This window comes from Myotis nattereri (assembly GCF_964212035.1).
Source record: "Myotis nattereri genome assembly, chromosome: 1".
In the NCBI taxonomy this organism is placed as follows: Eukaryota; Metazoa; Chordata; class Mammalia; order Chiroptera; family Vespertilionidae; genus Myotis; species Myotis nattereri.
Genome location: NC_138075.1, coordinates 28,765,736 through 28,792,415, shown reverse-complemented (window position 1 = coordinate 28,792,415; position 26,680 = coordinate 28,765,736). Strand labels below are relative to the sequence as shown.

The 26,680-nt window shown below is 42.0% G+C and overlaps 1 protein-coding gene and 1 pseudogene across 2 annotated transcripts in view; both read left to right on the top strand.

The window, feature by feature from the left end:
• Positions 1–26,680, top strand: part of RAD51B (RAD51 paralog B) — a 521,923-nt gene that overhangs the window by 94,650 nt on the left and 400,593 nt on the right. The gene's annotated exons all lie outside the window — the stretch shown is intronic.
• LOC308526699 (endosome-associated-trafficking regulator 1-like) lies at positions 15,056–17,250 on the top strand (annotated as a pseudogene). The gene has a single exon. The product of its transcript is annotated as an endosome-associated-trafficking regulator 1-like (transcript).

The following is a 26,680-nucleotide window of genomic DNA, read 5'->3' as shown; positions in this document are numbered from 1 at the left end:
TTTCACAGAGGTGACAGAATTATATGTCGTCATTAATTCTGGTAACTGGCTGCTTGACTTCAGGTAAATCTCTTATGTTCTCGGGAGCTTTGAAAAAGGAAAGCTTTAGACTAAATGTTATCACAGGTTTCAACTCTGAAATTCTATGATTCTACTCTTCTTTAAAAGTCATGACAAACATAATTCAGAATACAATAGAAATTCCTGGCACATTTTTTTTTTTAAAAGAAAGAGGTTTTAAAAATATTACATGAGTTACTGGCTTTTGACCTTGCATTTTGATATGAAATGAGGTACTTTTTATAAAAGCACAATGACTTTTTCATTGCTGGGAAGAGGCAGTGGGGTTGGTGGCAACCCCACTATAAGGCTACAACTGTAGAGAGAACTTTCATTTGGAATTTTCTGTATTATGCCATCACCTTAGCCTTGGGGATATGATGCCTTTCCTTGAAATTACCTGCTTTGCTTGCAGTTACATGCCAGCTCTGGATTCTTCTCAAATATATGCCCCACCTATGAAATGTCCTTGAGAATTTGAACTGATTGTAATTCTCAGAGGAAATTACAAAAATAATTCTTTCTTTTTGAATGGTAGCCAGATATAGTGATTTGACTTTTAACACCATTTAAATCAATTTTGCCAGTGTTCCTAATGGGACAATTAGGCAAAAAACAAAAGCAAAAATGAATAAACAAACAAAATCCTTTAGGTTCAGCAGCTATTTTATTTGTTTATTGATGAGAGAGAGAGAAACATTGATTTGTTGTTCCACTTATTTATGCATTCATTGGTTGCTGCTTGTATGTGCCCTGACCAGAGATTAAACCCACAACCCACAACCTTGGTGTATCGGACGATGCTCTAATCAACGAGCCTCGAGTGTCTTACTTAGAACATATCATTAGAGAGTATAATATTCCATGTATTTTTATTCTGGATTTTGTTTATTTTGTCAGATAACCAGTTCTTTACTTGATAAGATGGCTTCTATTGCAAGACACCACTTCCTAACTAAGGGTAGGACCTTCTAGGAACGTGTATAGTGATAGATCCATTGTAGAAACTTAAATATTTAAGTGAATTGCAATATCAGAAGCATTTTTCATCCATAAACCTGAAAAACTGAAAAGACTGAATTAATATTTGAAGTTATGAAGCTTCTTAACCAATGCTAGAGTTATCTTTGTAGCATAAATTAGTTGTATTTTTTTCCTTCTATTGGCTCTAAGATTCATTACTTTAAATTCTCATCTGTCACACACAATTATATTCTTTTTAAAAATAATTCTTTATTGTTTAAAGTATTAAATATGTCCCCTTTTCCCCCTATTGATCCCCTCCCCCCATTCCTTCACCACCCCACTGTCTGTGTCCATGGGTTATGCATAAATGCATACAAGGTCTTTGGTTGATTACCTCCCACCCATACACCCTCCCCCGCCTTCCCTCTGAGATTCTGCGCTCTGTTCCATGCTTCCATGTCTCTGGATCCACTCTGTTCATCAGTTTATTTTGTCACTTAGATTCCATATATGAGTTCGATCATGTGATGCTTGTCTTTCTCTGACTGACTTATTTCACTTAGCATGATACTCTCCAGGTCCCTCCATGCTGTCTCAAAGGGTAAGAGATTTTTCTTTTTCATTGCTGCATAGTATTTCATGGTATAAATGTACCACAGCTTTTTTATCCACTCATCTACTGATGGGTACTTGGGCTGTTTCCAGATCTTAGCTATTGTAAATTGTGCTGCTATGAACATAGGGGTGCATACATTCTTTCTGAATGGTGTTTCAGATTTCTTAGGATATATTCCTAGAAGTGGGATCATTGGGTCAAATGGCAGTTCCATATTTAATTTTTTGAGGAAACTTCATACTGTTTTCCATAATGGTTGTACCAGTCTGCATTCCCACCAGCAGTGTACTAGGGTTCCCTTTTCTCCACATTCTTGCCAGCCCTTATCATTTGTTGATTTGTTGGTGGTAGCCATTCTGACAGGTGTGAGGTGCTATACCTCAATGTCGTTCTAATTTGCATTTCTCTGATGATCAGTGACTTTGAGCATTTTTTCATATGTATCTTGGCCATCTATATGTCCTCTTTGGAGAAGTGTCTATTTAGGTCTTTTGCCCATATTTTAATTGGATTGTTTGTCTTCCTTTTGTTAAGTTGTATGAGTTCCTTATATATTTTGGATATTAACCCTTTATCAGATGTGTCATTGTCAAATGTGTTCTCCAATACAGTGAGCTTCCTTTTTGTTTTGTTGATGTTTCTTTTGCTGTGCAGAAGCTTTTTATTTTGATGTAGTCCCATTTGTTTATTTTCTCTGCCTTAGGAGATGTATCTGTAAACATATTGCTTGCTATGAGAGATGTCTGAGATTTTGCTGCCTATGGTTTCTTCTAGGATTTTTATGGTTTCACAACTTACATTTAAGTCTTTTATCCATTTTGTGTTTATTCTTGTGTATGGTGTAAGTTGGAAGTGTAGTTTCATTTTTTTTTTTTTTGCATATATCTTTGCAATTTTTCCAACACCATTTGTTGGAGAGACTCTCTTGACTCCATTATATGCTCTTGCCTCCTTTGACAAATATTAATTGAGCATAATAGCTTGGGTTGATTTCTGGGGTCTCTGTTCTGTTCCATTGATCTATATGCCTGTTCTTGTGCCAATAACCAGGCTGTTTTGATTACAGTGGCTTTGTAGTATAACCTGAAATCTGGTATTGTGTTTCCTCCAACTTGGTTTTTCTTTCTCAAGATTGCTGCAGCTATTTGGGATCTTTTTTGATTCCATATAAGTTTTTGGAGTATTCTGTGAAATATGCTGTTGGTTTTTTAATAGAGATTGCATTGAATCTGTAGATTGCCTTGGGTAGTATGGACATTTTAATGATGTTGATTCTACCAATCCATGAACACAGTATATTCCACTTGTTTATATCTTTTTCTATCTATTTTTTCATCGGCCTGTAGTTTTCCAAGTACAGGTGTTTTGCCTCCCTGGTTAAGTTTATTCCTAAATTTTTTACTTTTTTTGTTGCAATGGTAAATGGGATTGTTTGTTTAGTTTCTCTTTCTGAGAATTTACTATTGGTGTACAAAACAGCCACTGATGTTTGGGTATTGATTTTGTATCCTGCTACATTGCCAAATTCATTAATTAAATCTGGTAGTTTTTTGGTGAAGTCTTTAGGGTTTTATTAGTATAATATCATGTCATCTGCGAACAATGAGAGTTTTACTTCCTCCTTTTTAATTTGGATGCCTTTTATTTCTTCTTATCTGATTGCTGTGGCTAGGACTTCCAGTACTATGTTGAATAAGAGTGTTGAAAGCGGACATCACTGTCTTGTTCCTGTTCTTAGGGGAAATGCTTTTAGTTTTTGCCCATTGAGTCTGATGTTCGTTGTAGGTTTGTCATATATGGTTTATAGATTAACCTAATTTAATTCTTCTTTGGAGGGTTATTAGACTATTAATCACACAATATAAGTGTCTTAATTTTATGCAGCTTTTTGGCATGGTCTGCCATGATATAATTGAGGGTTAAATGAACAAGAACGATGTGATATGATAATATAGTTATGTTGATATGTAACTTGTTTAACCATCATCTAAAAGAGTGTTTAAGAGAAAAAGTGTTAACCTGGAGGGAAGATTCTGGGATGCCACAGGAATTAGGAATCAGTCTTCAGCTTTATGTTATGTAAACAAAGAGTTAAAAGAAAATATAGTTGGCACACTGATCAAATTTGTAGATAATACACAATTGGGGAAGGATGGCTAAAATTATTAGGTGACGGACACAGGAATCAAAAAAGGTTTAAACATACTAGAATGATGGACTTGACCAAGAAGATAAAATTTATTGAGAACAAGTTTATATATTACTAGAGGCCCGGTGCACGTATTTGTGCACCGGTGGGGTCCCTCTGCCTGGCCTGAGGACATCCCCCAAGGGGTCCTGGATTGCAAGAGGGTGCAGGCCAGGCCAAGGGACCCCACCCATGCATGATTGGGGCCAGGGAGGGATTGCGCGGGAGGGCTCCAGGAGTGGCTGGCCCATCTCACCCAGTCCCAGTTGGGGCCAATTGGGGCTGGCCGGCTGGGGAGGGATCACAGGAGGTTGGCCGGCCGGGGAGGGACTGTGGGAGGGCTCCAGGGTGTGTCCAGCCTGTCTCCCCCAGTCCCTATCACCTGGACCCCAGCAGCAAGCTAACCTACCGGTCGGAGCATCTGCCCTCTGGTGGTCAGTGCACGTCATAGCGACTGGTTGAACGTTTGAATGAACGGTTGGACACTTAGCATATTAGGCTTGTATTATATAGGATTATATATAATACTATGTATTACAGAATAGTGGAGAAATGGCTTAGATGTAGGGTAGGAAAAAAAGAGACAACATCCTTAAGTTAACTTAAAATTTAATGTGAACAACTTTGTTATATTCCTTTCCAAAAAAACACAGTATGATCTTAGACTACATTAACAGAATGTCTAGAGTAGGGTTGGTGAGAGTCCTGCTTTATTCTAAGTGACTACTTTGTATGAGATTATTACACTTTGAGGAAAAAGCTTCAAGCACATCCAGAAGAAAATAGCTAAACTAACGAGGGGATTTTAAAAAATATAAGCAAGTTAAAGAAAGACAGGATGTTAGCCTATAGGGGGTCATAGTAGCCATCACCTGATATTTGCTGGGCAACCCTATTGAAGAGAGGTTAGAATGAGATGGTGAGGCTCCAGAATGCAAAATGACAACCAGTGGTTAGATGTTATATGGAGATAGATTTTGGCTCCATATAAAGAAGAGTTCTGTGATCCTTAGAAGTGTATCTGAAGGTAGAATGGACTGCATTTGGAATTAACTAGTGAATTTTCCAGGGTGCTGCTGAATATCTTTCTGGGCCTGTGGTAGTAGAAGAAATTTATTCATCAGTTCGAGACTAAAACTAGTTGATTTTTAAGATGCAGTGTGACCTTTTTTGGTTGTGTGTTCTCTATTTATTTATAACCAATCTTTCTGTCACTTGGCTAAGAAGCAGAGAATCCCTTTGACCAGAAATTGAGAAGTAGGAATCATCTGTTATTATCAAAACACTAGAGGCCCGGTGCACAAAATTCTTGAGTGCACAAAATTCATGCACTCAGCAGGGATGGGGGTGGGGTCCCTCAGCCTGGCCTGTGCCCTCTCACTGTCTGGGAGCCCTCGGGGGATGCCCGACTGCCGCCACCGCTGCTGCACTCAGCAGCTGTGAGCCTGGCTTCTGGCTGAGCGGTGCTCCCCCTATGGGAGCACACTGATCACCAGGGGGCAGCTCCTGCATTGAGCGTTTGCACCCTGGTGGTCAGTGCACATCATAGCGACCAGTTGTTCCACTGTTAGGTTGATTTGCATATTAGCCTTTTATTATATAGGATGCCTGTTGTTTTTGCAAGGAGCTTATTCTTATCTACTCACTCCTGCAATATCTTTCTGAAATTCAAAGTACTTAATATAGGAGTTTAGAAAGGATAGTAATGTTGTTTCCAGAAAACATTATTTACATATTTGGCACATTTTGCTTAGCACCAAAACCAAAGTGATCATATGGCAGCTATTAGAAGATAGTACTATGAAATGAATATATACAGACACATCAGAATAACCAAATTCATTGATTTGTTCACTCATTTGTTCTTTTACACATTCATTCATTGATATTTTTTTCACCTGATAGGTGCTGGACATTTTGCTAGGTGCTGGGAAGTTGATAAATACTACAGTATCTGATAAAAAAAAAATCTGTTAATAGTTATTGTTTCTTATAATGTGCCAAAAAATACTTTTATTAAAAAAATAAACAAGTACTCCTCTTTTATAAATTTTTATTTATTTTCATTTTTTCATGATATAAACTAAAAAGGAAAGTATAAAAGAAACTGTGGGAAATACTCAGTTTATATGTCAACTATTGTATGTAGTCATACACAAATCACACCTTTGTGCACATCGTCAGTGTGAACATAGCTTTGAAAGTGAATTCTGAGGTGGAATGTTGTTTTTCAGGGCTCTCTTAATTTAGTACCAGAGTTTTTCTTTTCTTTTTCTTTTTTAGACTGTTAACTTCCATGTTGCTCTTTGAAAGGAAAAATAAAATGTCATATAAAGGATTTAAAAATACATACCAACCACTATTTTTTGAAGGAAAAAAGCCTTTCTAGCTCTCTTGGCTAAATGTTTTCAGCTAGTTTTAATTTCAGTGTATATTACTGCTAGGCAGACAAGAATGATCTTGAAAAAAGAAAGCTTTTGAAATATTAAGCCAACAAAGGAATTGCCTGCAGGATAAGTTTATAGTTGAACATATTCACTGGTTACACTGCCAAGTTTTATCTTTAATTTATTTTAATATAAGATGGTTTGCTCTTTGTCTTTCATCTTAAAAATACACCTATTAACACTAGCTTATAAATCATTATCACACTCAGGTAGTGGGTAGATTAATAGTACCTAGTTTTACAGTTAGAAATATAAAATGAGAAGCCAGTGCTTCTCTGTGTGACTGTAGCCAAGCAGGGTGTAAGGCCAAGAAGGGTCCCCACTGGTTGATCTTTCATCTATACATGTCCAAGACTGCTGTTCCTGCCATGCTGTCTTCCTCTGAAGTTCACCAGGATTCTTTGGCAGAACGTTAGCTCCTGCCCATCAGTCTTCCCATTTGCAACTTATAGCCTTCTCTGACATTTCTCATAATCATTTCAAGATTGCAGAGAAATGGAAGAGGTAATTGTACATTCGTGTTTCATGGCAGCATTATTCACGATAGCCAGATCAACCCCCATGTCCATGAGTGGATGAATGGTTAAACAAAATGTGATATATACATGCAGTGGGGTATTATTCAGCCTGAATGACACATGCTACAACAAGGATGAACCTTGAAGACATTATGTTGAATAAGCCAGTTGCAAAAACACAGGTGCACAGGACAACACTCAACCAACTGAGCCACACTGGCCAGGGCTGGTATACTCTAACTTTTAAGAATTACTACTATTGAGCTTGTTTAGCTTTGCTACTAGGGTGTGACTCTTCTGGAGTGTCCATGCATGCTCTAGATCAGTGGTTCTCAACCTTGGCTGCACATTAGAATCACCTGGGAGTCTTTTTAAAATCCTGATTTCTGGGCCTCATCCTCCGGAAATTCTGTTTCTTTGTTACTAATGTTGTGGCCCCACCCCATAACAAAGAAACAGAATTTCCGGAGGATGAGGCCCAGAAATCAGGATTTTAAAAAGACTCCCAGGTGATTCTAATGTGCAGCCAAGGTTGAGAACCACTGCTCTAGATAATCTTTGAGGTCTCTACTTCAGCTGGTCAAAATGTCTCACAATCTTGTATGAGTTCTGGATATTATTCAGATTACCACTCATGGTACTTTGCTTGACTTTGTGGCATTTACTCTATGCATATGCAGTTTAGTTTTCACCCATAGTCTCAAGAGGACACCTGTGCAGATTTCTCACGCTCTTCTCTGCATAACCTCCCTCTCATTAGTACGTTAGTACTCTCTCCTGTAGATTCTCTTTCCTCCTCGTTAAACTCTGAGCTCTGTTCACCTGAAGTCAACAAGACATTTGTACTCTGCTTGAATTATCACTTCCTGTGTTGCATTCCAGAAAGTGCTTTCAGACAGGCATTAGGGGCCATTTGGGAGATTACCTTTTTCATTTTCTTTTGTGTAGAGATCATAGTCCGACACTGACTTTTGTCCAGTGTGTGACAATAATTTTTTTTGTATATTTTTTCCAATTTTCTCACTGTTTATAAGAGGACAGCTGTGGTCTCAGTTACTCTGTTATGTCTGGAAGCCATGGTCTTATTTTTTAAGGTCTTGAGGTCACATGAGAGCTAATTATATGAGAAAAATGAACATTGTATTAATTTCTTCACATTATTTCTCCCACGACTAAAGTGTTGTATGTTCTACATACTAGACACTGTGCTAGGACCGGAGGATTCAAACTTACAAAGTCTTTAAAGCTTTTGCCTTCAAAGATCTTTTAACTGCAAAAGTAGACCAATATATATAAACAACTCATTGTAAGTCAGTGTATGATAAAGGCTATAACAGAGGCAGCATGAAATGATGTAAAACCCATGGACTATGAAATCAGGTAGGCTCCATTTAAATCTCAACTCCATGACTTATTATTGTGCTTTGTAGCCTCTCATAGCCTTAGTTTCCCATTCTGCAGAATGGAGGAAGTAGTGCTTTGTAGGATGTGGAGAAGGTTAAAATAATTTTTTTTTTTTTTTTTTTATAGAGCACTTGACATGCAGTAGAGGCTCATCAAGTGCTGGTTTCTTTCTCCTTAGAATTAGCATAGGACAGAAGAGCAGTTAAATATTATTGTAGAATTCTTCAAGGAGGAAATAATATTTAAATTTTGCATGGAAAATCGAGTAGGATTTTGATATATGTTAGACAGGTTCCAAGGACATTCTACTTTAAAGGAACTGAGGGAGCCATGGCTCTAAGGTGTAAAAGGTGGGGAAGCCTGCAAATATACTTAGAGCCTTAAGTTTGGATCTTAAAAACAAATAAAAAAAACAACCCACCACCACCACCAAGAACAAAAAGCCAATAGTAGGAAAGTAAGAATGAAGAAAAACAAAACAAAATAAAATATAACCCATAGTAAAAGCATACTTCCTTAGGCTATTCCTATTTACTGCATGACTAATAAATTTGGGAAGGCCTGTGGAAAATTCCTGTGGGCTGATATTTTTCTAACCACTATTCAAAACTACTTTAAGGTGATATTCTAAGCTGATCATTTCATTAACATTAAACTCCAGAACGTGTCCCCAGGTTTCCTAAATTGTTTTTTTCTGTTATCTATTTCCTTGGGTTACTTCCATTTTTTTCTTTCTCATCCTGTAAAAATTGATTTCCTAGGTTTTCTAAGAGATTGATAATATGAAAATACTAAAAAGACTTTTCTTAGACCCTGGTATGTCTTTCTGTGTTCATATTTGGTAGGAATACTGTAAAATATATAATGCACTTTCGGCATTTCTTTGGGTGGGGGTTTCTAAACTTAAGTGCCTGCGGCCAGTCGGGGCGAAGTCTGCCGGGGTCCTGGGTGCCTGTGGCTGGCCCAGGTGAAGCCGGGCTGGGTCCCAGGTGCCTGTGGCCAACCAGAGGGAGGGAAGCCTGGGTCCCAGGTGAGAGAGCTGAGGCAGAGACGGTTAGGGGCTATCAAGCAGGCAGGCAGAGGCGGTTAGGGGTGATCAGGCAGGCAGGCGAACAGTTAGGGGCAATCAGGCAGGCAAGCAAGTGATTAGGGGCAATCAGCCAGTCAGGCAGGCAGGCAGGCAGGCAAGTGGTTAGGAGCCAGCGGTCCCGGATTGCAAGAGGGATCGAACCTAAACTGGCAGTCGGACATCCCCCAAGGGATCCCAGATTGGGAGAAGGTGCAGGGCTGAGGGACCCCTCCCCCCATGCACGAATTTTGTGTTCCGGGCCTCTAGCATGTATATAAGTTTCCCGTTTAATCTCTCTCCACCACACCTTCCCACCCCCACCTTCCCTCTGAGATTTTTCAGCCTGTTCCATGGTTCTATGTCTTCCAATCTATTTTATTCATCAGTTTTTTTTTAAAATTTCAATTCTTTATTGTTTAAAGTATTACATAAGTCTCTTTCCCCCCCCCATTGACCTCTCCCCAGCCGCCCCCAACCCCCAGCACATGTCTTCACCCGCCCCCCCCCCCCCCCAACCCCTGTCTGTATCCATTGGTCATGCTCATATGCATGCATACAAGTCCTTTGATTGATCTATTGAACCCTCACCCTCCGCCTTCCCTCATAGGTTGGACAGTCTGTTCGATGCTTCTATGACTCTGGTTCTATTTTTGTTCATCAGTTTATTTTGTTCATTAGGTTTCACATATGAGTGAGATCATGTGATACTTGTCTTTCTCTGACTGGTTTATTTCACTTAGCATAATACTCTCCAGGTCCCTCCATGCTGTCTCAAAGGGTAAGAGATCCTTCTTTTTTACTGCTGCATAGTATTGCATGGTATAAATGTACCACAACTTTTTTATCCACTCATCTACTGATGGGCACTTGGGCTGCTTCCAGATCTTAGTTGTAAATTGTGCTTCTATAAACATAGGGGTGCATACATTCTTTCTGATTGGTATTTTAGATTTCTTAGGATATATTCCTAGAAGTGGGATCCCTGGGTTAAATGGCAACTCTTTTCACTCTGCTATGTTGCTTAAAAAAAAAAAATCAAAGGAGACTCCTGGGGAAGGTAACATTTGAACTGGCTTTGAAAGAAGAATGAGAGTTTGCTTGGGGTACAGTTGGGGGAAGGGCATTCTAAGCAGGGGGAACACCATGAATGATGCTATGAATCATGGTTGTACAGGTATATTTGTGTAAAGGACTATGTCCTAGCTTCCAACTCTGAAGGACATAAGCAGAATTTTATAACTGGGGTGTTGTAGACACTCTGGTTGCCAACCTTGTCAGCTGATTTAAAAATTTTAATTTTGTCTGCCTCTGGCCCACATACAATAGACCGAAACTGCCCAACACGGTAGCCAGTAGACACCTGTGGTTACTTAAATTTAAATTAATTAAGATTAAAGTAAAAAATTCTGTCGATGCACTAGCTGCATTATAGGTACGCAGTAGCCACAGGTGCTCAGTGGTTACCATACTGGACAGCACAGACATGGAATATGTCCATCTTTGCAGAATGTTCTACTGGACAGCATTGTTATAGTTAACAAATGACTAGCAAAATTTTTACATACAAGAAGAGAATAGTGAGGGGGAAAAAAGTTTCCCAAACTAATAATGCTTTAGAAAACAGAGTGGGGAGCAGTTATTGGAAATTCTAATCTAATCAAACTTTAAGAGGCCAGTTAGGCTTTTGTTTTTCTTTATAGATGAAAACTTCAGTTTATTTGACTTGGATAGGGATACAAAGCCAAAAGCTTCATAGTCTTGGCAAATCACTTTATGGATATAGATTAAAAATCATCTAATATGCCACCTCCCTCCTCCCTTTAGCCTGGCTTGCCAAAACAAATGGCATCAGCAACTCGGGATAGCCAATCCTTGATCTAGGCTCTGAACCATTTAGGCTGATCATTCATTAAGTAAAGAACTGATTTTACCTAATATGGATCTACAATCATCTTCATAGTTATAGAAGTTTATATCCTGGCTCTTCTCACTTTATAAAAACTTCACATAAATCCTCAAATATTCCCATGGAGGTTGGCTTTATTTCCTCAGACACAGAAATAAGAGTGCAGACTAACTTGTCCAATATCGTCTAACCAGGAGGTGGCAGAGCCAATATACAGTCTCTGATTTTCTGATTCAGAAGTCAGGTGCTCCTCAAATTCTCTTTAAAGATATATCTCTTTAACTAGGATAAAAAGTAATGTAAAGCTTTTATGACCAAAAATGAGAAGAGCTTAGATGAATGGTGAATGAGTCCTTAGAGAGGTGACTGTTTTGGGGAGCAACAGGTTGACCCTCAAAGTCATTGGAAGTCACCAAAGTCCTCTCCTTAGAGAAGAAAGAGAAGTGTGATGAAAGTAGTCTTGACATTTTGGTAATTTATTTGCTCTCCTGAGGAGCAACTGGGTGAGAGATTATGTTTGATGTTGGGAGTCATGAAGTATTACAAACAAAAGATGGTCTATGTTTGGACTTTGTTAATAGAAAGAGATTTAAGGAGGGTAGATTAAGATACATTTTGAAGAAAGAATATACATTATTTGGCAAAAATACCATTATTCCAACTGCCATTCAGATTTAAAATGAAAATGTTGGTCTTCCCAGTTCTACTCAGGATTGTGTCATCCTCTGGACTATAATATCCTGTTGTTTACACATTATTATATTTATTATGGGCAAATATCGTTTTTTAAATGGATATTATGTCTCTCCTAATAGATTCTGAGCATCTTGAGAGTTGAGCTATATTTATATTTTTATAATATAAAGTAGGTTCTCCATAAATGTTTGCTGAACTGAAATTAATCATCTTTAATAATCCTTTCTATCTTATTCTCATACTTAATGTTACCAGTTTGCTACTATTTTCAGGCTTCCTCAATCTGTTTACTTGTTTCTATACTCATTTTCTGCTTACCCTCCCACCATTCTATTCAGCCACCAGGCACCTAATTTGTGGATAATTGAATAGTTTCTCTTTTTATTTTAAACAATTTTTTAAAATAATGTTTATAAAATTTATTTTTCAGAGAGGGGGAGGGAGAAGGAGAGCAAGGGAGAGAGAGAGAGAGAGAGAGAGAGAGAGAGAGAGAGAGAGAGAGAGAGAGAGAAACATCGATGTGAGAGAGAACCATCCATTGGTTATCTCTTGTACACATCCTGACCAGGGATTGAACTTGCAAACTGAGTATCTGCCCCTGACCCGGAATCGAACCAGTGAGTTTTTGATTCATGGGACAATGCTCAACCAACTGAATCACTCCTGCCAGGGTGATAATTGAATAGGTTCTTAACTTTGTTTTATTATTTCCTCCAGTCCTTCAAACCTCTCCAACCTGCACAAGTCATCTAGAATCTTCTTCTTCAAATAATTGTTATTATCATTTTCCTCTTTAAATAATTTTATTTATTGATTTTAGGGAGAGAGAGGAAAGAAGAGAGAGAGAAAAAAACATTGATTTGTTGTTCCACTTATTTATGCATATTTATTGGTTGATTCTTGTATGTGCCCTGACCAAGCATCAAACCCACAACCTTGGTGTGTCGGGACAGTGCTCTAACCAACTGAGCTACCCGGCCAGGGCTATCATTTTTCTTTTTTTCATTGGCTTGCCATGATCAACTGAATTAAGTGCAAATCCTTACATTGATGTTCAAAGCTCTTTGTATCCTTAGTTGATACCTACCTTTCCACAGCACCAAAGAAGAGTTGTTTTTTTTTTAAAGCTTTATTGTTGAGATTATTACAGATGTCTCTCTTTTGCCCCCCATTATTTCCCTCCTCCCTGATCCTGCCCTATCCCAGGCCTTCGCCACCCTATTGTCTGTGTCCATAGATAATGCATATAAGATTCGTTTAATCTCTTCTTGCCCCCTCCCTTCACTCTGAAAATTGTCAGTCTGTTTTATTTCTATGCCTCTGATTCTATTTTATTCACCAGTTCATTCTATTCATTAGATTTCGTATTAATTTATTTTGACTTTTAGATTCTTTCATTTCTTTCATTTGTGACATGTTTCTTTGTCTCCTCATTTTGGCTGCTTCCCTGTGTTTGTTTCTATGTATTGGGAATAGCTGCTATGTCTCCTTGAGTTGGTAGTGTGGCCTTGTGTAGTAGGTGTACTATAGGGCCCAGTGGCTCAGCCTCCCCAATCACCTGAGCTGGGCACTGTAGATGCACCCCTTTCTGGGCTGTGAACACAGTCTTGTCTTATATAATACAAGAGAAACATGCAAATTAACCATTCCTCTGCTACGCTCAAGCCATGCCCTCCAGCCAATCAGGAGCGAGTATGCAAATTAACCCAACTAAGATGGCAGCGGCCACGAGTGAGCAGGGGGCTTGGGTTTTCCCCGGCGATGGAGGAAGCCAAGCTTCCCACCTGCCCTGGTTGGTCCTGGGCTCCGCTCAAGGCTACAAAGTTTCAATTATAGAAGATAAATAAATCCCAGGAAAAAAGAAAAGAAAAAAAGGAGAGGCTGGGAGCTTGGGTTGCTGGGGGGCGTGGACAGCCTGAAAACGGCACTCAGCCCCTCACCCAGGCTGGCCACACCCCCATGGGTTGAGGGTGCCCACTGAGGGGTGTGCCCAGCCTGAAAACAGCCCTCAGCCCCTCACCCAGGCTGGCCAGGCACCCCAGCGGGACCTCCACCCTGATCTGGGACACCCTTCAGGGCAAACCAGCCGGCCCCCACCTGTGCACCAGGCCTCTATCCTATATAATAAAAGGGTAATATGCAAATTGACCCTAACAGCAAAATGACTGGGAATGACTGGTCACTATGACACACACTGACCACCAGGGGGCAGACGCTCAATGCAGGAGCTGCCCTCTGGTGGTCAGTGCGCTCCCACAGGGGGAGCTCTGCTCAGCCACAAGCCATGCTGATGGCTGCCAGTACAGTGGTGGTGGCGGGAGCCTCTCCTGCCTCCTCAGCAGCTCTAAGGATGTCCGACTGCAGCTTAGGCCTGCTCCCTACTGGCAAGTGGACATCCCCCAAGGGCTCCCGGGCTGCCAGAGGGATGTCTGACTGCAAGCTTAGGCCCAATCCCCCGGTGAGCGGGCCTAAGCCAGTAGGTGGACATCCCCTGAGGGGTCCCAGACTGCGAGAGGGCACAGGCCAGGCTGAGGGACAACCCCCCCCCCCCCCCCCCCCCGTACACAAATTTTTGTGCACCGGGCCTCTAGTTTAAAATTATGTTTTTATTAGTTGAGACTTGACTGCTGTTGGTGTTACTGAGAGGAATTGACCTCCAGGTCAATTGGCTGTGAGGACCAGCTGCGACTACACTGGGAGAGATGCTGTGCAGGAGACACCCTAATGGAGCAGGACTTGAGTCTACTGAGTGCTCACTGAGTCTACCCCTTGAGTGTGTCGCTTATAGAGCTGTATTCTGGGTGGTGTGACAATGATCACTGGGTACACTGGCTCTTGGGTCTCCAGGGAGGAATACAGTCAGCCACTGCCTGGGGCCACCCAGCAGGAGCTACAGAGAGATCTGAAGATTCTTCCTCTTTGTATTCTCTTTGTATTGGGTTTGGAAGTGCCCAGATGAGGTCCAGCTATGAAGCAAGGCAGGCTGGTGCTGGGTCTTGGACCTTTTATTGATAGATTTAGGGCTCCCTGACACAGTTGCAGCTTCTTTGAGAGCGTTTAGCCTGAGCAAGGACAGGCCATTCATATGCATATGCAAAAGCTGCTGCAGGCACCAAGTGGAAGCTGCTGTGAGAGGCTGGGAGTGGTGGCCAAGAGCCAGGCAAAGGTGGTGGGGGACTCACACCATGGTGAGGGTGGAGCCTGAGCTATGGAGCCGGTGGGCTAGGGAGCCGGTGTCCCGGGCCACAGTGATGTTGAGCTATGCCTCCCCCCACCCTTCCGACCTGGCAGCATTTTCTGAGTGCTGGGCTTGTCTTCCCAAGCTAAACTGTGAGTGCCCCGTGGCAGGGACCCATTTCTTTGACATTCACCGACATTTATGTGCTATGTGCCCAGCTTCCGTGGGAGACACAGATTTTATCTACGGAAAGGGGGAGTGCACTAAGCAAAGTCCACCAGGAGCCCAGGAGATATATTTTGGAGATGAGAAACTTGTGGATCTGGAAGAGGCAAATCCATTCTTCTTTAAAGAGTTTCTGAAAACCAAGAACCTCAGCCTGTTGAAGAGGACACGGACAACAGCAGGCTTCATTCGAAGGAAGCCACGAGGCACTCCCTGGGCCTCGACTGCATCTCCCAACCCGCCCAGCCTGCGGGCTTCAGCCTGGAGTTCCAGCAGGCGTTTTTCATAGACCCAATTGGGGCTAGTGATCTCCTGGACGAGGACGAGGATGAGGACGGGTGGAACGGCGCCTACCTGCCATCCACAGTGGAGCAGACCCACTTGAGGGTCTGGACCAGCACTTCTCCCTGCAGCACACATATCTCCTTCTTCCCCAGCCCGTCGGAGCTGGCAGGGCCCAAGCCTCGGTCCCTGTGGGCACTGAGTGACTCCGACTCCGGAGTCCCTCCTGTGGCAAGTCCCAGTGCAGACTTTGCCGCCCATGGAGAGTGTCTGGGGGACAGGCACCTTCGGACGCTGCAGATCAGTTAGGAATCACTGAAAGATGAGAACTCAAAGCTCAGGAGGAAGCTGACAGAGGTACAGAGCTTCTTTGAGATGCAAACCGAGATGGTGAGGACACTGGAGCAGAAATTAGAAGCAAAGATGATCAAGGATGAGAGTGACTACCACGACCTGGAATCCGTGGTCCAGCAGGTGGAGCAGAACCTGGAGCTGATGACCCAACATGCAGTAAAGGCAGAAATTCACATCATGAAACTGAAACAAGTCATAAACTTGCTCCAGGCGCAGGTCTCCAACTTCAAGAGGGAGAATGAGGCCCTGCGCTCGGGTCAGGGCGCCAGCCTGACGGTGGTGAAGCAGAACAAGGACGTGGCCCTGCAAAACCTGTGCATGGTCATGAGCAACGCGCACACCTCCATCAAGCAGCTGGTTTCTGGACCCGAAACACTGAACCTTGTTGCTGAAATCCTTAAATCCATAGACAGAATCTCTGAAATCAATGAGCTCAGGGAGGAGGAGTCTTGAGAAACTTCTAGCTCGCAGCTCTGTTTACATCCTGCAGTTACCGCTCACTGGATTTGAAATGCCATTGTGTCCTTAAATATGCAGTCTTCCCAGTAAAGCTGTTTATCACGAGATGCTAATTTCATGACTGAGAACAGTATTATTAGCTCACCTCAGCCAGGAGCAGCAGAACTAGTGAGCGTCACCGAGGTTTCTGTCTTGGTGAATCCTTCCTCCTTGGTGAATCCCTGCATTAAGACCACGATCCACTGGAAGAGGTGTTTATAAAAGCCACCGATGGTTTTAAGTACTGAACATGGAAACAGCAGTTCTGTGATATGAGTCTTCCATTCTTACTCCAGAACATTCATTCTAAGATAAGTTTGATCGATTGTCCTTGATTTCACGAGTAAAGGAAAACAGTAAATGAGCTGAAATTCAAATGATTGCATTGGAAAGGGCCTCGTGCCTTTTTGCCTTTGCTCAGTACCCCTCTGGCTCAGTCTACCCCTTGCAGCCTTCACAGGGGCGGCCCCTGCGACTGGTGGCCTGAGTGTGGGCACCCCATGTGGTTGGATGCTGCTATCCTCCTGTAGGGACCAAGGTTGGCTTGGATTCTACACTGTGAAACCGTCGAAACACATCTCTTTAGGAGGCCTCAGGTTTGAAAAAATGTTTTTGATGGAGTGTTTTGATACATGTTCTAAGCGGCCCTTTGTATAATGAAGTTGAATCCAGAGGACGTGCAGAGCCTCCCGGTCGCACAAGTTCCCGCTGCCTTTCCAGCCACTTCTGACGGAGGGAGGCATGACATGCACTCAGTGCCTTGTGGCTGTTTTCCTGCAGATGTTATTTTTTAAAATTAATGTTCCCTCCTGTTCAGATTGACAGCTTTCTTAATAAATTTTAAAATGCAAAAAAAAAAAAAAAAAAAGCTGCTGCAGGCAGCGTGGGTGGGGTTGTAAATTGGATGAGGCAGGTCTTAGGGAATCACCAGGGTGGAGCAAACATAAAAGGTTGCCAGTCAGCCCTGCAACCAGGGAGGTCCCAGCTTAGAAACAGCCCTGTGAGCACCTCCATCTGGGAGAAAGCCGCCCCCCCAAGTTCCTGCCCTGATGCAGACAATCCAGTTCCTCCTGGTATGCGCCTATGTCCCCTGGAACCTCGCCCGGCACTGGAGCTCAGAGGAAGCAGGACCTTGTAAGTTCAGTTCGTGGTGCCGGCCTTTTAAAGGAACAGCTGGGTCTCCAGCAGCCTCTGTGTCCCTGAGCCCCAGTCCGCACTGGTTTTTACAGCCCATAGTTCTTACTGCCCTGTAGGGATGTCTTTTCCCAGCTCTGGGACCCTGGGCTGGGGGTCTGGTGTGGGGCTGGGACCCCTTGCTCCTCCAGCAGAGACGATCTCCCGCCCAATTAAAAAAGCAGCCCATGTGGGTGCCAGACCAGCCTGTTCTGCGCCTCTGCACCTTCAGCCAATCTCAGTGTGCTTCCAACTTCTCTAGTTGTAGGACTTCCATTCAGCCAGCTATCCAGTGGTTCTGGATGATGGTGGTTCTGTATTTTAATTGTAATTTTGATGTAGTTATGGGAGGCGGCGAGTACAGCTGCCATCTTCTATAAGACCAAAGAAGAGTTTTAAGAAAGTCTGTAGTTCATAAGATTTGCTTATTGATATGTTTAGATGGCTATGAGGTTCAAAAGATTTTAAAGACATATAATAACACGAGATTACTTGAAAACAATACAAACCAAGATAGTGTTATCAGGTGCTTGACGATGTAACTAGTCCACAGAGTCTATAGAACAGCGGTTCTCAACCTGTGGGTTGCGACCCCTTTGGGGGTCAAATGACCCTTTCACAGGGGTCGCCTAAGACCATTGGAAAACACATATATAATTACATATTTTTTTGTGATTAATCACTATGCTTTAATTATGTTCAATTTGTAACAATGAAAATACATCCTGCATATCAGATATTTACATTACGATTCCTAACAGTAGCAACATTATAGTTATGAAGTAGCAACAAAAATAATTTTATGGTCGGGGGTCACCACAACATGAGGAACTGTATAAAAGGGTCGCGGCATTAGGAAGGTTGAGAACCACTGCTCTAGAAGGTCATTGAAAGCTTATGTCATCAGACATGCAGCTTCGTTGGAGAAACTGATAGCTGTTGGGGACCCTGTAACACATCCGTGCTATTTACTCAAACCCAGTCTCCCTTATTTTTCTGATACAAACATGTAAGGTTTTAGAGTAACGGGATCTGTTTTGTCAGTATAAAAATATTTCCTGTGTCAGAATTCAGATATTTATAAATAGATACTCCTGCTTAAATGTCATTCTTTTAAATTTTATTGGATCTCTTCCCAGTACTTGGAAAATATATATACCTGAGCTGTTTCTTCTGATCAGCTTCTACTGTGGACACTTTGTTTGAAGTCATATAGGAGTAATTTGAGGAAAAGTAGAATTTGGCAGATATTATTGCATTTGAGTAGCCATCATAAAATTTAGGTTTTAAACAGGGCATGGCATTGTTTAAGCTCAACTTATGATAGAGTTTGTCAATTATGTAGTAATATAAGTTCAAAAGTGCTATTTTTATAGGTGATAGATTTTTCTCTATGGTTAACTGCTCTGTTTTGTTTGTACTTAATACAAAGAAATTTATATTGTTTTGTCTTTGGAAGTAAGAAATTTAGAGAGTCATACACAATATTAAAAATGTTAGATGCCTTGAAATAATACTTATAAATTTTCAGGGATTTCCAAAAACAGAGGATGTAAGGTGGCTAGCTGTGCCTTTTTAGTGATTGGGTTGGTTACTTTTCTCAATGACTGTTCTAGCTAATTAATTTAGCAAGGCAACTCATTTCATTAACATGATATGGCTAATACCTTAGCTACTAGTAATCAATTCAAATCTATTCTCAGTCCGTAAAGAGGGCTGTCTATAAACCTATACTTATTATTCCTTACTTAAGCTTTATTTACTTTTGTATTCCTAAGAAAAATGAATAAAACACTTTATATATGAGTTCATTTTCTCACTCCAATACTCATTCCAATTTCTAAGGGCCTTCTGATTTATAGGCTCTCAAAAATCTTTCCTCTTCCAATTTGAATTTAAGTAATTAGCTTCTTCCTAATTTGGAACCTCAATTTGAAAACTTGTGTGTTTGATTTGGCATTAGGGTGGGCATCTTATTCTTAAATAAGATCATGTAACTTTAGTTTTCAGTGATCACAGAGATGTTTGCCAAGCAGCAACTTTATAGCTTTGAGGAAACTGGAAAATAAAATGTCTCTACTAAGATTGTGATTCTCCTCGACAGTCACTTGGCTGTACCAATTTCAGTTTAAACAACTGGACTCTGAACCTGCTTTTGTTCTGATTAAGGAGCTTATTTATATACTAGGGGCCCGGTGCACGAAATTCGTGCACTGGGTGTGTGTGTGGGGGGAGTGTCCCTCAGCCCAGCCTGCCCCCTCTCACATACTGGGAGCCCTCAGGCGTTGACCCCCATCACCCTACGATCGCCTGATCGGCCCCTTGCCCAGGCCTGACGCCTCCGCCAGAGGTGTCAGGCTTGGACAGGGGACCCCCATCTCCCCCCGATCACTGGCTCTGGCCCCCGCCCAGGCCTGAGGCCTCTGGCCCAGGAATCATGCCTGGGCAGGGGACCCCCATCTCCCTCTGATCGCTTGCTCCACCCCCCCCCCCCAAGCCTGACGCCTCTGACCCAGGCTTCAGGCCTGGGCAAGGGGACCATCATATTCCCCCAACCCCCGGCTCTTCCCCCCGCCCAGGCCTGATGCCTCAGCCAGAGGAGTTGACCCTCATCACCCTCCCATCACCAATCACCGGATCGGCCCCTTGACCAGGCCTGAGGCCTCCGGCAGAGGTGTCAGGCCTGGGCAGGGGGCCCCAGCTCCCCACGGTTGCAGGCTCCGCCCCTGCCCAGGCCTAACGCCTCTGGCCTAGGCGTCCGGCCCGGGCAGCAGGGACCTGCAGTGGCAGTGGGGGGTGCCGCGATTGTGGGCTTCACTTTAGGCCCAGGCAAGGGACCCCTAGCTCCTGGGACTGCCAGCTTCGACCGTGCCCAGCTCCCATCGCTGGCTCCACCCCTACTTCCTGCTATCACTGGCCAGGGCGGCAAAGGCGCCTGATTCTCCCATCATGGCTGGGGGGCTCTTAGCTCCCCCCTGGGTTTCCGATCACTGTCAGTGGCAGGGGGCTTCTTCCTGCTTTCCCTTTCGCCTCCCTGCATTGTGCCTACATATGCAAATTAACCGCCATCTTGTTGGCAGTTAACTGCCAATCTTAGTTGGCAGTTAACTGCCAATCTTAGTTGGCAGTTAATTTGCATATAGCCCTGATTAGCCAATGAAAACGGTATCACCGTACGCCAATTACCATTTTTCTCTTTTATTAGTGTAGATTCGGGAATACAGAGGCACAACCTGTTAACAGCTGTAAATTTGGTTGATTAAGCTGTGTGTGAACAAATTTATAGACAAAGAAGAATATGTGATAAAGACTATATATAGCCTTCAAAGACTAAAATATATATTATCTGGGCCTTTAAGAAAAAGTTTGCCAACTCCTGGTTTATATTAGCAATAGTCATAATGATGATCCATTACAAGGATTCAAAGAGTGCCATCTGAATCAACAAAGCAAGATGAAAGTATGTTTTTTATAGCTTTCGTCTTGGGATATTTTATTTCTGATTTGCATAGGAGGTATAAATTAGAGATGATACAGTATCCTTATAGGATTTTTAGGAGTGTTAAGTCATGGCTCTTTACAGTACTTTACACATGGAGGACAGTAACAATTATTGCTGCTGTTATAAACTATGTGTATTCTTGACAGTTGTTTCTACTTTGTTTTATGAGTCTCTGTTTTATCTCTGCTCTTTTTGAATAACATTTAATTTTATAATAGAGAAAAATGCTTCTCAGAATGATAGTTTGCAGCCTCTTTATTGCATTTGGAATTAAAGAGAGAATGAAGGAAAAATTACATAAAAGTGGAAGACAACCAGCTGGGGATTGGATTACAAAATAATTAACAGGGTTATGTGCTCTCGAGGGTGGTTTCTCTTCTGAGGGATTTGAAAAGAGGCATTTTAAAAGTGTGTTAACCTAAGTGCACAGAAACAATGGACAGGGCTTGCTTAAGGCAAAGGTCATCCTTTTACTAAAAAAGTTAATTTGTCTGGAGTGTGACAGCCCACCAAGGAATTTATGAACAGATCACCCTGTGAAGTTACTTTCCATAAAACCCCTTTTCTGTCCACATCACTTTAAAATCTTTTTTTATTTTAGCTGAAAGGCAAATCTTAAGTGTAGCAGTTTTATACTGTAGGATATCAATGGCAGTGTAACAAATTATCCCAAAATTTAGTGGCATAAAGCAATCAGTTATTATGTTTACAGATTCTGTGGATCAGGCATTTGGACAGGGCACAGACAGGATGGCTTCTCTTTGTTCCACAGTGTCTGAAGCTGGAAAGCTAAAAGGCTGGGAGCTGGACTATTGGAAGGCTCATTCATTCATATGTTTGGCAGTTGTTGTTGGTTGTTGGCTAGGAAAACTCTAGTTTCTCTCCACATGTGTCTGTCATTGTGATCTCTCCAAATGGACTAATTTGGGCTTCTTTAGGTGGTGTCTGGGCTCTTCAGAGTATGCATGCCAAAAAGAGAGCCAGACAGAGCTGTATTCTTCCTATGACATAGCCTTGGAAATCCCAGAGCAACATTTCTATGCTTCTCTGTTGATCAAGGACAGGAAGTCACATGTCCATCTAGGTTCAGGGGAGAAAAATGGACTCTATCTTTTGATGGGGAGGAGCAAGGTTCTGGAAGAGCATGTGGAATCAGAAATATGCCTGAGGACATTTTTGGAAATTCAATTTACCACAGTTATATCACTTAATTTAATTAATAATTATACATATGTGCACTTAATCTATATGCCAGTTATTCCAAGTACTTTACAAATATTGATTTATTTAGTCCATAACAGTCTTACTTAACAGATGAACAAACTGAATCAGGATATGGAATTAACTGGAATACAATCTTCTCTGACCTTGAAGGATAACAAATAAGTTGTGATTTTTTTTAAATCTTGCATAGTATTTATTTAAACATTTAAAAATATTTCAAATGCATATTTATTTTTGTATTGGTTTGATTTGAGAGGTGTGGCTTCTAATAAGTAGTTTTTGAAAAAGTCTTTATTGTTGAGATTATTACAGATGTCGCTCTTTTCCCCCTTTACCGTCTTCACCTGGTTCCCACTCCTCCCCAGGCCTTCGCCACCCTATTGCTGTCCATAGGTAATGCATATCTACATATATAAAAGCCTAAGCGACCATTGCAAATGAACGACTGGAATGACCAGTTGTTATGGCACGCACTGACCACCAGGGGGCAGATGCTCAATGCAGGAGCTGCCTCCTGGTGCTAGGTGCGCTCCCACAGCGGGAGGGCCGCTTAGCTGACTGACATGTTCTGGCAGCCCACCAGCCCAGCAGCAGCCACTCACTCCCGCAATAGCCCTACAGGTCTAATCTCCGGAAAATGGACCAGGCACCAACGGACCAGCGCTGCCTGCACAATCCCGACAGCACTGCCAGCCTCCTGGAAGTCGGCCTTGGGCACCACGGCCACTTCCCCTCCCTAGACAGTTTGCAAGGAAGAAACAATATAAAAGCAGCTGTCAGGTGGCTCCTGGCAACCTGCACTAACATCAGCAGGAGGGATCTGGATCCCAGGCCGGCAAGGGCATCCAACCACCCACCTGGAAGGCTGATCACATCTCGACTCCCCACCCCAACTGGGGACCCCACCCAGGCATGAATTCGTGCACCGGGCCTCTAGTATGCATATAAGATCTTTGTTTAATCTCTTCCCGTCCCCCAACCCCCCTTCCTCTGAGAATCGTCAGCTTGTTCTATTTCCATGCCTCTGATTCTATTTTATTTATCAGTTTATTCTGTTCATCAGATTCCTTATTCATTTATTTTAACTTTTAGATTCAATTATTGATAGATATGTATTTGTTGACATTTTGTTATTCATATTTTTTATCTTTTTTTCTTCTTTCTCTTCTTAAAAAATACCCTTTAGCATTTCATATAATACTGGTTTGGTGGTGATGAACTCCTTTAGCTTTTTCTTGTCTGTGAAGCTCTTTATCTGACCTTCAATTCTAAATGATAGCTTTGCTGGGTAGAGTAATCTTGGTTGTAGGTCCTTGCTATTCACCACTTTGAATATTTCTTGCCACTGCCATCTGGCCTGCATAGTTTCTGTTGAGAAATCAGCTGACAGTTGTATGGGCATTCCCTTGTAGGTAACTAACTTCTTTTCTCTTGCTGCTTTTAAGATTCTCTCTTTGCTTTAGCCCTAGGCATTTTGGTTATGATGTGTCTTGATGTGGTTCTCTTTGGGTTCCTCTTATTTGGGCCTCTCTATGCTTCCTGGACTTGTAAGTCTATTTCTTTCACCAGGCAAGGGAAGTTTTTTGTCAATATTTATTCAAATACGTTTTCAATATCTTGCTCTCTCTCTTCTTCTGGTACCCCCATAATTCAGATGTTGGTACGCTTGAAGTTGTCCCAGAGGCTCCATACACTATCTTCATATTTTTGGATTCTTTTTTCTTTTTGCTCTTCTATTTGGGTGTTTTTTGCTTCCTCATATTTCAAATCGTTGATTTGATTCTCAGAATCCCCTACTCTACTGTTAAATCTTGTTATGTTATTCTTTATTTCAGTCAGTGTATGCTTAATTTCTGATTGGTCTTTTCCCATATTTTTTGGAGTTTTCTAAAAGATTTGTGAGTAACCTTATAACAGTGATTTTGAACTCTATATCCAGTAGTTTGTTTTCTTCCATTTCTTTCATTTGTGACATGCCTCTCTGTCTCTGCATTTTGGCTGCTTCCCTGTGTTTGTTTCTATGTGTTGGGTAGAGGTGCTATGTCTCCTTGAGTTGGTAGAGTGGCCTTGTGTAGTAGGTATTCTATAGAGCCCAGTGGCTTAGCCTCCCCAGTCATCTGAGCTGAGCAATCTAGGTGTGTCCCTTTGTGGGCTGTAAGCACAGTCTTGTTATAGTTGAGACTTGATTGCTGTTGGTGTCACTGTGGGGAATTGACCTCCAGGCCAATTGGCTGTGAGGACCAGCTGCGACTACAGTGGGAGAGCTGCTGTGCAGGAGACACCTCTATGGAGCAGGACTTGCTTCCGTGGGGCTTTGGTGCTGAGTCTTCCCTTTGAGTGTGTCACTTATGGATGTGTACAGTTGTAATCTGGTATGGTCTGACACTGACCACTGGGTACATTGGCTCTTGGGTCTCCAGGGAGGAATACAGTCAGCCACTGCCTGATCAGCTCCAGCAGCAGTTACAGAGAGATCTGGAGATTCCTCCTCTTTGTATTGGCTTTAGAAGTGCCCAGATGAGGCCCAGCTGTGAAGCAAAGCAGGCTGGTGCTGGTGCTAGGTCTTGGGCCTTTTATTGATCGGTTTGGGGCTCCCTGACCCAGTTGCAGCTTGTTTCAAATCTTTTACCCTGACCAAGGACAGGCCTTTCATATGCAAAAGCTGTTGCTGGCAGCGTGGGTGGGGTTGTAAATTGGAGGAGGTGGGGTCTTAGGGAATCACCAGGGTGGAGCAAACATAAATGGCTGCCAGTCAGCCCTGAAACCAGGGAGGTCCCAGCATAGGAACAATGATCCCTGTGAGCATGATGGTCTGGGAGAAAGCTGCCCTGGAGTTCCTGCCCTGATGCCAGACAATACAGTTCTTCCTCATATGTGTCTGTGTTTTCCAGAGCCTTTCGCTGGTTCTGAAGCTCAGAGGAAGCAGGATCTTGTAAGTTTAGTTTGTGGTGTTGGCCTTTTAAAGGAACAGCTGGGTCTCCAGCAACCTCTGTGTCCTTGAGCCCCAATCCACACTGGTTTTTACAGCCCATAGTTCTTACTGCCCATAGGGACTTATTTTCTTCGCTCTGGAACCCTGGGCTAGGGGGTTTGATGTGGGGCTGGGACCCCTTTCTCCTCCGAGCGGCCTCTGCAGAGATGATCTCCCTTCCAATTAAAAAAGTGGCACACATGGTTGTCGGACCAGCCCATTCCGCGCCTCGGCACCTCCTACCAGTCTCAGTGTGCTTTCTTCTTTATTTCTCTAGTTGTAGGACTTCCATTCAGCCAGATTTCCAGTGGTTCTGGATGATGGTTGTTCTATATTTTAGCCGTAATTTTGATGCGGTTGTGGGAGGCGGCAAATACAGGTATTTACCTTCGCCGCCATCTTCAAATCTCTCTAATAAGTAGTTTTTTAAATGAGTGCAGCAGTCAGGCCTCCAAGATCCCATCCTTATGTACCCTTAGAGCTGGGTTATGGTGAATGAGTTGGAATTTGTTCATGAAGTGCTCAAATGAATCAAAAAGTTATGAATACTGTTCTGTTTGACAACAATCTTGTACTAACTTACCAAATTTAATTGATAAATTTATTCTATGTCCTTTTAGGAAAACAAATACAGTATCTTGGCCTTGCTGTGATAATCTTACCTAATGGCTATCTTTTCCTTCGTTGATATTGAAATGAACAGTGTGAATCCTTGTTGTACATATTTCAAGCCCTGTTTTGTTTTGTTTTTTACATCCATTGATTCTACCTTGGAGATCTAGCAGTCTCTGATTAAGTTGCTTAGAGGCTTTTCACTCTTGTTTGTCCCTCAGAACGTAGTGGTGCTATTTTAAGGTTGGGCCAAAGTGACTTTCACCCTGGTACATTTGTGACACAATTACTATATCTCCTAGTCTCTACTACATATATAAATATATAACAAACATAAAGTACACAGATAAGAAGAGGGTATCCTTATTAGATGATCAAAACTCAATGGAGTGTCTAACATTCTTTTGGAATATTTACATATTTTTCTTTCTAATTGAAAAATAGGGATAGTCTTTTAAAACAGATACTTGATTAGGAGTACATGTAGAAATTTGCATAATCAAAACCATATCTGAACTAACTTATTTTATATTTTTAAATTTAGAGATCTAAGAGAGAGACCTATACTATACTGAATATGAATGAATTGATTATATTGATTGAAATTAAACTTTGAAGGCTTTATAATAATGTGGGAAAATGCCATATGTTTAAGTGGGGAACAAAAGGAAAAGATAGAATATCTAATTCATATGAAATGATAAAAAACTTAAAAATATATAGAAATATGCTAATTAGAGGGGAAACGTTAGGGTTTGGAGAAGGTGAAGGTATAGCTGTGTTCTTTTCTT